Here is a 14,981-nt window from a genome sequence, read left to right as displayed (position 1 = left end):
CTCCGGGCGCTGAACGCGGCCGCGCTCTCTGCTGCGGCGGGGATGGAGCCAGGGTCACAGCAGAGCAGACCTGTAACACTGCCCTGATACGGCTGCGTTGTGCACCAGCCCCGGGGCTGGCGCACTGCTGCCTGCAAAGCGGGCCCCGTGGCTTGGAACGGGCCAGGGAGACCCGATATTCCCAAGCAGGCTCCATCCCAGCCTAGCACCCCGAGGTAACTGCGGGAATCAGTAACGCAGCATAGCCTGTTACTAGAGAGAAGCCTGTATTTGAGGCATAAAAGTGCATTTTTAATCATATAACTGTGTCAGTTACCTCCAGCACCACAGGCTGCTTCAAACAGATGAAGCTTAAAGTTTAGGTACATTAGCCAACATCCTGGCTCCTCAGGTTAACGTTTCTATAGTAAACCGAGTTTGTTGTTGTTGCTAGAGAGGAGCTTCATTCARGAGGAGTTCAGCACCGTGTCATTCCCTACCTCCTCTCACCCCATCACGTCCTGTCACCRACCTGGAGCTCTGGGCACAACCACCAGTGCAGCTCAGCACATAACAGGCAGCGACTCCGTTCCCAGCAAACTGGACTGCAAGGGTCACGAGTTAACAAAGAACCTCCCCAGCTTGGATTTAGCTTTCATAAAACTCATGTAGCATTWGCAAAACGCTAGCGTCTCAATGCGAGCTTTGGCCTGCTGTGCAAAGGGAGAGCAGATCCAAAATGCAAGTTTTAAATTTATTTCCAAACATGAATGTGTGCTTGGAACACCTCTCCTTGTTATACACAAACATCTCTCCTTGCTATAAAAAAAGTCATCACRCTCCACTTAAAAACTCATTAGAAGCAGCCAGACCAAGGAAGTCTACAAAGTGGTTGCTCTATACYGTGATTAATGTGGATTCTTTAAAAAAATATGTATAAAATATATATCTCTCCACACACTTCACCTCCTAAAAAAGACACTTTTTTTTGGTCCATAAAGATAACCAGGAAAAAGCACAGCACTAAAGCAAGGGACAGCTAGCACAGCTACCTGTATTCCAGCAAGTTACCATGCCAGTGATTAAGATGACATCTCACTAAAGCTTGTGGTCATAATTTGCTCAAATATCTCCTGGAAGCTGAAAATAAAGTCCACAAGGATGCAAAGCAGATTGATTCATCTGCAGTGCAGCACGGAGACTTAAGGTGTCCTTTATACTTCTGGAAGAAGCAGAGCAGGCAGCGCAGAGCCGAGCTCCGGCACAAATGGCCATGGACACAAGCGTGTATCCGAATCAGCTGGAAATACTTGCCCTGAACTGCAGGATAAACCTACCAGGAACAGCAGCCAGGAAGAATTAACTGCAGAACACTCTAGACTAAGGGGGTTTCAAGATCAAAACAGAGGTTTTTAAATCRGAGAGATTTAAGATGAGAATCCAAGCAAAGATGGGTCAGTTTGGATGGAGAAAGTGAGATCTTGTAGGAAGGCCAGAAGAAACTTGTAGAAGTGCATAGAAGTGACCTTAAATAGCTCTAATATCACACGACTTTGGTTACCAGTACCAAGACAGGAATGGAGGGAGATTAAAACCTGTCTTCTCCCCCACCCCCATTAACCACAAGTGACACCCATCATCTTGATCCGAAGTGGCAGAGAAACCCGAGTGCTGGAAAAGAGAATGCCCAAACTAGGCATATCAGGAAAGAGAAGACAAGGTTGTGGATGGACAGTCTGCTCTTGCTGAGAACTGGAGTGTGGATGCAAAAAAGGCTCCAAACAAAAGASCAGCAGGGACAGTGGGGATGGGACAAGAGAGCAAAAATGATCAAGACATTTAAGTGGCAGAGGCAGGTTCACAACAGCAAAGCTCTGACAAGAGATGCAACAACTGAGGTTATGGAGATCCGGTAGGACGAATGAGGCCTGGAGGAAAAACAGAAATACAGATAGACAGCGGGTGTTCTCTTGGGAAATACTCCCTTCCATTTAGATCTTCCTGGCGTCCATCTTCTAAGGAGTTCTGGAGAGTTTACTTTTCAATTTGACCCATCTCGAGGTCTTAAAGCTTAAGAGCACTAGTTAAAACATTAGAGCAACAGATAATGAAAACAACCTCCACGTTAGTTGTACTGTGGATGGCAGCAGGCAGAGGCCCCACAGGAGCAACTCATGTTGTTGACTGCAAAAGCTCCAGCGAGGTCACACACTCCAACCTAAGATCTGGGCGCACGACCTGTTGGCTCACACGCAAAATAAATTTAAGCTACCAAAAACCAAGGAACAGTAGAGAACAGAGGCGAATATTCAGATGGGCTGACATGCTAGACGGTCACACACTCATCTTTTCAGTGCAGAAGGCTCAGATGAGAACTTAGTCTCGGTTCTGTTGGGCCAGGCCCACAGCTCCCGTAACRGGGCTACGCTGCAGGAGATGCCCACAGGCTCCCAGGTTACAGCACAGTGATAACCAGTTTGCAGCACAAGCTGGCAGTATTTTGAGAGCAGCAGCGTGAGAACAGCCCTGTCATGGGAAACCTTCCCCAGAGAGAAAGGGCAAGCGCCTGAACCCTCAAGCAAGGCTCTATTTACTGATGCAGATTCTCCTGGCTGAGAAAAGGATGTGTCAACTTTAGAGGGAAGTGATTTATGGATATTCAACTTTTCAGATATTTTTACACTAGATTTTTCCCAGTCAATAGCAAGCAATGCTAGGAGGCTCTATTCAGCACCACTCAAATCCATGAGTAGCTGATATTTGGTAACTACTTCGAGTTGATGACTCCAATTCAACCATGCCATCAAGGGGATCGCTGGTTGTCTTTTATTAAAACTCAATTCACTGCTTGCAAAGAGGTGCCAAACAGACCCAGGCGCCTGCGTGGTGTTTAAAGCAGTAGATGCTTCCTCACACAAAACCACATCCAAAGCATGAGTTGGAGGAGCCTCTAGTGGCGATAAAGGAGATGTGATTATGAATTAACAGATATTCAGGCACAAGCTAACAACCTTGCTGGTATTCACACTGGCCTACAGATGCATTGCTTCTAGTCAAATTAGCACCCATCAGCAGCTGAAAGCCACACACAAGTGCTTAGTACCAAGCAGGATCTGTTAAATAGCGAGAGATGTTTTACATTGCCTCGAAGCAGGAAGGAAGCAAACCAACCTGCTGCTTCTGCCCTTCAGGACCTCGACAGCAGCTGCTTTTCAATCTGAGTGAAGAGTTTTGAAAGTTTTAAGAGTATGCTCATATCCAATTTACACCCCAAGGTATATGCAGATAGGTAGACCACTACTTTTAAATAAGTCCCATGTATGCACCCACAGTAAATTGGTTAGAGATTTGCACTTGGGAAGCACATCTGACAAACACTTGGGCCTGAAGGCAGTGAGCTCCATACGTACCAGGGGTGCACAGGGCACTGCTACTGGGAAAGGACCTTTCCAGAGCACTGAGGTGGCACACAGCAAAAAACAGAGTTAGCTTCACTGCTGTAGGAAGCCCTGAAACCTTAAGGCCTTTGATAAGCACCAATACTGATAACATCCCTCTCTTTGGCCTAGCAGGAAAGTTAAAAGCTTTGTCTGACCAGAGACCATGGCTCCCCATCACCTTTATGGCTGCATTTCATAGAGACTAACAAATTTCCCAATAAAGTGCATCTTTAAACAGAACTAYGCAGCTAAATTTTTTTTCCAAATATTACTAAAGTTGCACAGCTATAAACAGACTAACTGAAAAGCCATCTACACATCAGTGCATTTATAGTAACGGCCACTCAACAGTGTTTGCTTTAGAAGACCTGAATAAAGCATAAAAAAAGCATAGCCCTCAAGGCGTTCACTGCCTAATAAATAATATACAAAAAGCTAAGCAGCATCATGTATTATTTAAATTACAGACTACACTACTATGCTAGATCTCTGGATGAAGACCCAGACTGACTGAAAATCAAATACGATTCCCTCCCTCACCCTTCCCCAGTAGCCTACAAAGCTGATTTTCACCTGGCTACAACTCTGTTCCTTTATGAAATTTATCTCCCGAGAGATCACGGTTACACGGCTGCTACTGCGGAGCAGGGACACCGCGTTGGGCACCTGGAGCTTTGCAGGGCCTGGCAGTTTGGCAGAAGATCAGCTGCCTCTTCACTGGCATAGGAGACTGCTGCAAGGTGACCAGCACAAGCCAAATGTTCTCCTATAGGTGCCCTGCTCTGTGCTTCTCATTTCTGTGCAGCAGCAGCCACGCACTGGAAAATTTTGTCTGAAAAGTGCCTTATGTTATACATATGTTTTTGGTTTAAAATAATGCCTTGCTGTGCAAGTGGCAATTATAGAATGTAACAAGCTCACAAAAACCATCTCAGATGCAGGCACACTGTCACARCACACGGAATCTCAAGTTTGCTGCTGGTGGAAGGACAGCAGCAGTGGCTCCAGGGACAGCTGCATTGACCCATTCCAAGCTCTTTTTCAAGGAAAAAAAGGAGTCACCCTCATCCCTCCTCTGGATCCTTCAGCATCCTTCACTGCAGTCATCAGCCACTTCCCCACCTTGCCCCAGTTTTCAGAGCTTCTAAGGCAAAGTGAGTTTTCAGCAAAATGGGTTCCACAGGAGATGGCAGCAGCACTGAGGGCAGGCCAAGAAGTCAAGTACCAGACTCAAAAGCCCCATTTACTGTATCCGAAAGAGGATATAATATTTCACAGCTCAAACACAGCTTGTCTCCTCATCCACCCTAACCTAAGTTGGGGCAGTAAAATAAGCAGCAGCCCCTTCCAAAGCATTAGGGCCACCAAGGCAGGGGTGAAGGAGACCCATGGACACGGACCAGCTGCACTGACCTTGGCCACAGCAAACTCCTCTTCTGTGCAGGGCGCATGATTAGCTCAACCGAACAGCTCCGCTGCCTCCAGAGACCGTGACATATCTGACCCTTAAAATTACTCCCTCTTCCTGCCTGCTCAGCACTACATTGATTTATATCCACTATAGTTAGTTCTGTTACTACACAACCTCTTGCAGCATGCTCGGAGTTATTGGACCTTTTGACTGTCCTACTAGAAGCAGCAATATACACCACAAAAAGCTTAAGGCCAAAACATTTACTATATTTTTTTTAATATGACAAAACACTGTGAACTCTACCATAGTCTTTAAAGTACAAAGTAGTTCAACAAAACAGCACACAGTAACGCCAGCYGCTTCCTATGCGCCAAGCCCACGAACAGGCAGCACCACCTACGTTCACTCTAGTGGCAACACGTTGTTAGCATCCTGAACTCTTGATTTTGGGGAAAAAGACACATTCCATTACCAAAAACCCTACCTTGGAARGAGGAAAGCAAAAAAGTGCAATACATCATCTGTGTTCCCCCCACACACACACACCATCACTACTACATTTTAGAGCACCTAAAACACAAGYTTTGCCTCTAGGGGGTATTTTAAGGTGAACATCTCCTTGCTACAAAGATGTTTTACAATAAGAGATGAGGGTTTTTTTCTCCTCCCTGCACTGCAGTAATTAAGGCTTTATAGAGACAAGAGGATCCCTTCCGCTCCCACTTCTCACCAAACCATCACTAGCTAAGATCCCTTCCCTTGCGGGGCTGCCTACTGACCTTCAGGAGAGCTTCACCACTTCCAGCATCACTGATTAGGTCAGCAGAAGCTGGGGCTCTCTAGAACCTGCCAGAGAGCAAGACTGCTCACTTGTCACTTCCATGTGAATTTAGGGGAACCAAAGTCACCACAGTAAGAATTCATGTATAGGATGTACAGCAACAGTTACTTAGGTTGGCTTCAAAAGTCAAGATGCTGACTCAGRGGAAATAGAAAACAAACAGACAAGGATTTCTTCCTGAACAGGGCACTTATCTTCAGCTATGTTTTTTGATGCTTAACCTCATCATTCTTTGACCCCACTGTTGTGGGAAGACTAATAGTGAGTTAGAATTTAACACCCTTCAAAATATCTCTAACATTAAATACACTTGTTCAAGACAAAACAGGTTTTAGCAATAGGGTAATGATTTGGTCCTGTGAACAGCCTACAATTCAAGTCACCCAAGAATTTCAGACTAGCAAGCCTGATCGCTTGTTTTTCCCACTTTCTTCTCCCGATTACCTTTCAAAACAACAAGGAATTCCTCCAAACCCTGCCTAGCAAGTTACAGGAACTACTCAAGTTTTGTTCTGAAGGACAGTGCTCAATATCGACTATGTGAAAGAGATGTTCAAGGCAATCACTTTTCTTCAGGGTACCTTTTAATAGTGCTGTTGCTTGAAGATTGCAGGTAGAAGCTTTCTAATGATCCAGGGTTGGATCTGAGCTCTGTGTAGTTCCTACTTTAACACATACAAAGTGTGTGATCAGCTATCCCCTATGACTTTTTAAAGAAGATGCACCACTTGTACACGAGTGGCAGGAATCCTTAACCTTCCCAGCCCATTCCTAACATGACACTAAGAAATTACACCAACAGGTAGGTGATCAGCATCCATCACGGGGACAGGAAAAGGTGATGAGGACGCTTGCCTTTGCTTTCATCACTATGTCCTACAACAGGACATATGTCCTGTCCTATGTCCTGTTCTTCCCAGCGACTTTGCTGATATTCTCTAAATAACACACACTTGAAACGGGAAAGTCAATTAGACGACACCAACAGCCTAGTCGAGAAGTTCAGCAGCAAGGGGAACGACGTGTAATCCCGTTCCCRGCTTCTGCTCCGGTATCCCAGGAAACCAGCTGCAGCTGCTTGGTTCAAGCCATGGACTATGGCAAAAATGTCTGCAATTCAGCTCTAATAACCTGCRTTTCTCCAGTCGCTAAGTAGTGATTATAAACGGAGCAGCAGCTTCTTGAACGCAGCAGCTCTTCTCTAGAATCTGGAGTATGACTTGCACGTTGGAAAGCCTGGTATGTGTGAGGAGTCCGGGCACTCCCATCTCAGAAATGTTTCAGCCGGGTCATCCGCTGGATTGTGGTGGACACTGGCTCTGAGATTTGCAGACACCCCTATGAAAACCAACTCCCCTGCTCTGAGCAGTCTGACCAGACMGGAGAGCATGCGGGGTCAGGATACCACAAGTTAAGGAGTCACTTAACTCCCTTCCTTAGGAGCGTCCCAGTCACTCCTTGGTCTAACTCAAGATTGCAACAGACCTTCAGGAGACACTCAGCTCTTCCACCAAATGTAAGCAATAAACTTTAACTGGAAATTTCCCTACCTAGTACTATTATTTTGTTCATTACTTCAATGTCCTAACAGCAATAACTCTAACAATAAAAAATATGAAGCATCTTTGATTCCTGAAGAGTTTTGTGAGGCTTTTATCACTAATACTTTGACTAGATTTCCTTTGGACCTTATGCCCTCCTCCCACTGAACTACTAGCTTATATAAAACTTCTCAAATAGTCTAAAACTCAACCTTCAGGCAGCACATGTGCCACTAGCCTGTCATGCAGGGGTCTGGAGTTCAGCAGCACATGCTGGACGGGYCCAGAGAGAGGCCAAACTGGCTGTACACACTGGGACCTTCAGATTCCTTTCTGCAGAAAAGCTAAACACTGTTTTCTTTCAGAAAACAACACTTAAATAGTRTTTTTGGTGTATTACACTGTTCAGGTAGTAGCTATCACACTTACCAAGTCAAAAATGCCAGGAAAAAACATAGACTTCCATAGCTAACCAAGATTTCATGGATTATCTCTGTRGCTAAGTGAAAGAAACCAGAGCTTTTGAATATCTACTGAATAGGGGCATCCTCAGCCCAAAGCTTCCATGGACACAAATGAGAAACTAAAGCTAACAGCACCCAAACACTACAACCTATTCCCAATCCTTTACCAGGAGGTGGCCAAGCCATTTTTAAAGAAGTATTTCCTTTTTTGTTGTTTTTCTGTGCTATCAAAATACATATTTAGTGTAAATCTAACTGGTTAACATTTTAAGAAAAGTCTAACAGGCACCACCAAAGACAAGAGGGTGGCCTGAGCAGACACCAGCAATTGCTACTTGTTGCACAGATTAGTATGAGGATAGAAAAACAAATTAAAATATGACCACCTGATTTAGGTGCCAACTGTTCAGGAGTAAATGCACACTAAAGCCAAAAAAAGGGGAAGATTTGGAGATTCTTTCAAGCTTATTTTCTATATAGTCATCTTCACTGTTCTGCAGAACTAAGAGCCTGTCAACAGCAAGGAGGCATTTAAGTAACACAAAACGTTAGAGTGAACCCATTAAAGATGTGAGGAAGCTCCCGGGGGAGTGAATCGGGAACACAGATGGAAATTCATTTTAAAAGGAGATTAAAGATGTGGCTCTGGCTGCTCAGTAGACCAGACAGACTTTAGTTTTAAGAAGGCACTGGGAAGAAAGCAGTGCTCTTGTAAGCCTTGTTATTAGAAGTTGTCTAGGAGCAATGWTTGCAGAACATCTCTACTCCACTAGCAGTTAAAAATATTTTTACCTGATTTAGCTCAGTAGAACTTAGAAAACCCRAACTCATTTATATGAGTTTCCTCATTAGTGAAGAAGTTTCTACTTCCCAGCTACCTTTGAAGAACACCACGGATGATCTCAGCATCAAACTAGTTCGGTGCAGACAGGTTTCTCTCCRTGGACATTTTCAAGCAGTAGCTATTTCGATGCTCGAGTGTAGCTGGCCCTGCATGCAAACAGCTACAGGGTACCAAGTACAAAGGAAAACAAAGCCCAGGAAGCAACAACACCAAAACAATGAGAGTTTATTTAGATTCATCAACTTTATACAAGCAAGAGCCAGGTTAGGAGGAGCTAAGCAGCTGCATACGGAGCAGGACAGCTTAGGACCCCAAACTAGCCAGTTATCACTGCATTCAGCTGGGGCTGTCACTCCCGGACACAAGCAGCCAAATCRGTCATTAAAGGTTGGGTGAATCACGGCATAGGGTGAGCAGCACACGTTGTTACAGGCACTTGATCCTCCCCAAAACAAAAGGGCTTCAATTGTTGCTTTCTATTGCTTACACTGAATCGAGCTCTCATAACTAACCAGTATTACAGCTGAGGAAAATCTTTGTCTTCAGAGATGAAGAATCCTAAACAACAACAACAAAAATCAATGTTCAGTGGTCATCATCCACACTGCAGTTTCATGGCCATTAAACCTGCAAACGAGCATAGGCTCAGAAGGAGATTCTTCCTCCCATGACCATCTCCTTCATGTGGCACTAGCAGTTATGCAGCTAGGTGACAGGCAGGCCAGAAAGTCCCTTGCTTTTAACCCAGTTGGCTTCTTTACTTCTGTAGTTCCTCCAAGCAGGAGTTTAGGCACGAGAACCATAGACCAGGTGGTCACTCGGTGCTTTTGGGAGGCGTCAGACTACAGAGTGGGAAACTCATGACACTTTGCACACTTCAAATACTTAAAAAAACCCACAAATTTAAGTGCTACTTGATAGCCTGAAAGATGCCATTGTGCATGCAAACACTGCACCATTTATTTTATACTCTAGAGGAAAATGAYCATTACTTTGGGGTTTGCTTCTTCTCCCCTCCCAATACCAAGGTATTATCTTGGCAGCTGAAGTGCAAGGGGAAGGGTGGGAAGAGAGAACAGTGTAAGCAAGTCAAATTAGTGACCTGGCTGCTTGTTTAGGGATAAAGATAGCCAAAGCAGCAATTTTGAGCAGACYTAGTAATCACCTGATCCACAACATGCATTTTAAAATTACAGCCTCAGCAGAAGCACGTGTACCCCTACAGAGTATGTCATTAATGTCCCATGTTTAACTTTCTAGAAGAAAAAAAGAAAAAGAACAAAAATATTCACTATAAACCAGCTCTTAAATAGCCTAGTTACTGAGGAAAAATAAGTTATTGCTGCCCTTCAGAGTAYGTTGGTCTTTCAAAAGAGCCCTAATTTGCTTATATTTGCATTTAACAAGCCATACTGTAACCACTATTTTTGCAGTTCATAAATAGCCACAAAGCCTTCATTGCATTTTGGGCTGGGCTGACGTAGCAGGTTTCAGGCACTGTATTAGCAGCTATCAAACCAGGGCCTCATCATCCTGGGCACTACACAAACAGTAAGACTTGGCCGGACCTAACAGCAGGACTTGGTGGTGTCCCTTAAGCTGTGAGGTCAGATGCAGCTTAGTTTTCCTTTGGGTAGAAGAACCTGCTTCTCCTGCTGCCAAGGAGGCTCCCATGCTAAAGGTAAAAGCACTGGCAGCTTTGCTGCAGATCCAGCGTATCTTGTGGCTTGACAGTACTTACTGCTAAGCAAATATACCCAAGACATCTACATAAGGAACTACTGCTTCACGGAGCTCAGTGAAGCTGTGTCATCCTGTCAAGGTAAGAAACCTGCAGAGACCAAGGGTGACCACAGGGCTGCTTAGAGCCACAGCAAGAAGGACAAGCCCTTCACGTTCAGCAGGGCAGATCTCCTGTACAGGGGAAGACCAGGGAGTCAGAGGTTGGGAAAGGGACCTCAGAAGTATCCAAGCAGGGACACATGCAGCACGAGCTCTTCCAYGCACGCTGGATGGCCACCCAGGCTTTCAGATTATGTCTTTGCACAACCWATTTCTTATTCCACTTCGGACAGTTCTAGCAGGAGCATCTCTCAGGATTAAAACACGGCTGTTCTCCCACCAGCAGGTTAAAATAGCTCTTCTAGGCAAATCCAAAGCAGGGTAACCCACATTGCCAACTAAGCCGTCCGTGCCACAGAGCTTGCAGCCACTGCACAAGCACTTCTGCATGGAGCACTGCAGCCTACGCAGGAGTATTTTGTTTCTGCTCTAATCTGCAAAATAAACATACAAGGTGTCATATCTAATTATGTCACAGGCGGCACAGAGCTCGTTTGCTTTTTATCTGTGAAGAGTTAGCTTTAAACCACAACCAGTGCAATATCAGATTAGTGCTCATGGAAGTCTGCATCACCAGTTCATTACTCTTACAGTTCAATAGTTTAACACAAAAAGCCACAACAACAAGATTTTTAATTCACAAGTCAAACAGCGACTAATCTGACATTCTTGTACATGTTATTATAGGACACTGAAGCTGTTTCCAGTGTGAAATGACTTCTTTAAAGTCACAGCTTCATCCTGTTTGCTGAGTACAGGAAATTAATGAGAAAAAAGGAACAGCTGAGCTACATCCCTATCCCATAGGCATCTTTTTTAGACAACATTTCTGTTCGGTACAGAAGCATAAGCATATATAAAGGATTCTGCATGCTTCAGAAGAGGGTATTTGTTAATAAACATTTCCATGGCTCATCCTATAATTTTCCCAGACACAGCTAGAGCTGAAGTGTCGCTGAACACTGCAAAGCACTCGGGAACTGCATCCCTGCAGCCACTGCTGACCCAGGGAGCCATGCTGGGAAATCCCACGTCTAAACAGGATTCTCTGTAAATCCCTTCTCCATAATGCCTGGTAAACTGCTCAACAGGAGTGACAAAGGRGGAAATGTCTTAAAGCGCCCTGAACTTCAGTACCAAGCTCAAGGTTACAACTAGGTATTCGTGTAAGACTGAAGCCCTCATGTCATGTACATGACCATGTTGTACATGACCATCACACCACACATTCGGTTCCAAAGATTGGCCTACTTACTCAAGAAAAAGACAGCTAAATTGGGATACTTTATTCGGTCAGCTAGCACTAGGGCATGTAGCCCAGGAGCACTTCACTTGCATCTTCCACCTTCTAGGTGGCATCAAGCACAGCCCTCTCGACCCTTCCTGCTGGCACCAGGCCACTGAGCAGACAGACACAAAGTCCAAGCCAGAAGACCAAAGGAGTCTGGCTGAGATTGCGGAGGTGGTCTCCTTGTCCGGGCCTCACACATTTCACATTGCAGGGTGAGCTGATGAGCAGGAACAAGCCAGGTCCAGCTGAGCACCTCAGACCGAGGCACCTTCTCCACAACCTGCTGAGGTTTGGCCCTATGCAGCCAAGGGCACAGAACGTAAAGCTTTGACAAGGGGAATTAAGGATTCCCCCAGGCATATTAATAGCCTGGTGACTGTGTTATTCATTCAGAAAACAGAAGATACGGAGTTAGTCTCCAAGATGAAGGAGGAATTGAACCCAGCTTTAAGTAACAAGCCAAGGGTAGCTGGTACCTTTCAGCAGGGAGCCACATGCTCAACAAGACCAGAACCCCAAGGAGGATGCAGATGTCCCCAGGCAAGAGATGACAACCCCTCCAAGATCTCCTACAAATCAYAGTAGTCTGGTTACTTAAAAAGATTTTTTAAAAAGGGAAAAAAAGAAAGAAAAAAACACTTATTTACATTTTAGGTTCCTCTGTCCATTTTAAATAGGGTAAAGACCTAAAACTGTGATAAAGTTACAAACKGTAAAATAATCTCCACTGTGTTTGTTGTCATATTTTAAAGGTAAAAATACAGAGGTCTTTAAGTAAAACTCTCACCTTGAAGGGCCGAACTTGCCTAGCACACAAATAAGAACAAGGACTAAGAACCAAAAACCAAGCAAGGTCCTCCTCAATATTCTAGCAAAACTAAACATCCTCCAGCTGACATATCCAAGAAAACCAAACACCAACTATTACTCTTTATCACAGTCTAGAATAGCAAGGGTGCTAGATAACACCCTGCCACATCAAGCTGGAACCCAACAGAAGAGTTGGGCCAAAACTGAAGATGGGATCCAAGTTCAGGGCTGGCAACCAAGCCAACATGAGCCTAGTCTGGACAGGTTACTGCATTTTGCTCAGYAGCAGGTTACCAATGCAAAGAGCAACAGGTCAGCACAAAGAATAAACAAAAAATAATCAAGGTTTATTCAAGGAATTAATATATAAGCTACCTATAAAAATTATCACTAAGCAACATTCAGGCCAACAGTTTAGCAGGATTCAAAAGAGATTAGACACTGTATGGATAATAAGAACATCCACAATTACATTAGCTAGGATAAAACAGTTTGTTAAAGGATTAAAGACCAAGTCTTGTGGCATGAGTCAGTTGCTATATCCAAGTCAAACTTTTTCTAGATATTTCGCTTAGTGTGGTACTGTGGAGATCATATCCACTGTTCTGTTCTAGCTGCTGCTAGCTAAATTATACTATACATCAAGGATCAGCCTACTTAAAAAAAGAGACCTTAAAATATAAACACATACATCCCCAAACTAAATTTCACTTTCTCAGCCCCAAACTTCTTTAATGATCCCATTGAACTGTATATTGCTTGTATTTCAGAATAGCAACTCAAAGCAAACTTTACCCGATTCATATTCATGACTACCTGCATCACAGTAAGCCGCAATTAAGAGGGTCATTTAAGTCATGCAAGTTTATATCCTGACTCACCCTCCAAATCAGATCCCAGCAAAACACCCAGACCATAACAATGAAACACCTAAGTAAGCAATTCTGCATCAAGCTCAGCAACTCGCCAATATGTGTAGCCAGAGAAGCCAGAAAGCCTTTTAAAAACAGTGGGTTTGTCTTGTCCTGCACTTGACCAGTCTTAAAAGARGTCAACTAGAGACTCAAAATCCCATTCCATGCAAAAGAAAGTTGTCTCATGTGGAAGGATTACTCATGCACTTGGGAAAAGCTTAAACACTCTAATACTCYAGACTCCAAACTTTCAACCCAGTGGAAGTTCAATAGAATGACTGAAGACATGCAGAAACCAAATATTTTTAGCAGCATTACTTTCCTTACATCTACAAAAAGCAGCTTAATTTGCTGTTAGCCCATAAAATGGCAGAGAGATTCTGACAAAGGAGCTATAATTACCAAGTTATCTCCAGCTGAAGTGTCAGCTACCATATGCTCTTCTCAGAAAACCCAGACTACTCCTGTGCATAGTTTATCAGGCTCCCTATATCAAGCTCCATTTTGACAAGAGGGTGGTTTTAATTGTATCAAGTTTTTTCGTACTTTTAGTTGCTGAAATTGTGAAAATAGACAGGAAAAACAGAAAAACGAGTAGTAGAGGAACTCATTAATAATACAAAATTTAAAGAGTTCACATCAGGTTATGCAGGTTTCATGCCTCATTCCCTCAAAATTAACCCTTTTGCCCATGATAGCAAGTCTTGGAAAATGGTTTTTGAGCTTAATTTATGATTTGCACTGTCATCTGACATTTCAGAACCCCTGAAAGCCTGAAATCCCATACATGGTATTAGCACTTTGCCAGTGCTATTAAAAACACCTTGAAGGATCAGTTGAGATCAGTAACAAGGCTACGAGCTAGAAGGGGAGACAAACCTAACCAGGTATTTAGGCCACTCTTCTCTTGGCAAAAGTTACTTCTAAAAACCCTGCCCGACTGCTGCATTATGCTATAGACTGGATTTTTACATTAACATTTCAGTCCTGCACAAGCTGATGTAATTTACCAAGCAAAGCTTCTCTCACATTTGGCAAGGATTCAGAAGTCTAGTCAACTATTAATTTTAACACCCTGGCCTTCACTTCTATAGAAAAAGTTYAAGTGTTTTAATCACATTTCTTAAACATAGTCAAAGCAGAAATAGCTGGTCAAGTGCTTAAAGATTTGAACATCCTACCTAGAGCTCTGGCACACAACTGGTTCAGAACCTACCTGGTACCTCAAACACTACAAGAGCAGGTAGCTTCCACATATATACATTCATAAAAAATTATACAAACACAGTGACCATAACTAGGAAAAATACTATTCTACTGAAACAGCAAAACTTGATCCCGTCATCAGCTTGCTTCTTGTCACCCACTGTCTTCTGCACAAAGAAGTAGACTTTGCTTCCTCACTTCCATGTCGGAGAAGCTTAAGACAGTTTTGGCCTCGGCTTTTCCCACGTYGGTATGCAAAGACAATTCCAGAAGAATTACTGGATGAGAGGCAGGAAAATGTATGCTTAGCCTTCTGTACTGCTCTTAGCACCCGGTGTTCTGGTTAAGATTCAGTGCCTGTAGAAATACCTGTCATAGTTGGCACTTAAACATGT

The 14,981-nt window shown here is 43.8% G+C and overlaps 1 protein-coding gene across 1 annotated transcript in view; it reads right to left on the bottom strand.

Annotated features, from left to right (window-relative positions):
• The window catches only part of UBE2R2 (ubiquitin conjugating enzyme E2 R2), a 48,092-nt gene that overhangs the window by 19,194 nt on the left and 13,917 nt on the right, over nt 1–14,981 (bottom strand). The gene's annotated exons all lie outside the window — the stretch shown is intronic.

This window comes from Nothoprocta perdicaria, unplaced genomic scaffold, assembly GCF_003342845.1.
Source record: "Nothoprocta perdicaria isolate Ctin4 unplaced genomic scaffold, notPer1 scaffold_10, whole genome shotgun sequence".
Taxonomy (NCBI): domain Eukaryota; kingdom Metazoa; phylum Chordata; class Aves; order Tinamiformes; family Tinamidae; genus Nothoprocta; species Nothoprocta perdicaria.
The sequence above is the reverse complement of the archived record's forward strand: the minus strand, read 5'-3'. Positions and strand labels throughout refer to the sequence as shown.